Source organism: Seriola lalandi, unplaced genomic scaffold, assembly GCF_002814215.2.
Source record: "Seriola lalandi dorsalis isolate HSWRI2012SDOR001 ecotype SW California unplaced genomic scaffold, Sedor1 jcf7180002052130, whole genome shotgun sequence".
Lineage (NCBI taxonomy): Eukaryota > Metazoa > Chordata > Actinopteri > Carangiformes > Carangidae > Seriola > Seriola lalandi.
Genome location: NW_019522683.1, coordinates 685,080 through 685,680, shown reverse-complemented (window position 1 = coordinate 685,680; position 601 = coordinate 685,080). Strand labels below are relative to the sequence as shown.

Sequence of the window (601 nt, the reverse complement as noted above, 5' to 3'; positions counted from 1 at the left end):
ATTAGTTAAGGAAAGAAGACAATTAAGAAAGCAGTGGAAAAGGGCAACAGAGGAAGAGAGGGGGGGAATTAATTTGTTGCAAGAAGATTTGAGAGGCAGACTAGCAGTACTTAGAAGGGCTGAATATCTTAGGAAAAAGAGAAAGAATAAAGAGTATGTAAGGACAGCGTTTTACAGGGACCCTTTCAAGTTTGCTAAAGGATTGTTTAACCAGGAAAAGGGAGGGCAGTTTAAGGCAACAAAGTTAGAAGTAGAAAAATATCTAAGAAACACATATTCAGATTTTGAGCAGAATAGAGTAATAGGCCTTCCACCTGACATGCCGCCAGTAGGAAAGATAGATCATGAGATGGATGTTAGACCACCCAGGTGGAAGGAGGTTGAGGAGGTAGTCAGGAATGCAAGGGCTTCTTCGGCCCCAGGGCCAAATGGAGTCCCCTACCGGGTTTATAAAAGCGCACCTGATATCCTAAAGTTTTTGTGGAGGCAATTAAGAATAGTTTGGGAGAAACAGGTTATTCCCAGAGCATGGCGTAGGGCAGGAGGTGTTTTTATCCCAAAGGAGAAGGAATCCTCAGACCTGAGTCAGTTTCGAATGATC

The 601-nt window shown here is 43.1% G+C and overlaps 1 protein-coding gene across 1 annotated transcript in view; it reads left to right on the top strand.

The window, feature by feature from the left end:
• timm44 (translocase of inner mitochondrial membrane 44 homolog (yeast)) overlaps positions 1–601 on the top strand; it is a 12,078-nt gene that overhangs the window by 2,738 nt on the left and 8,739 nt on the right. The window lies entirely within an intron of this gene.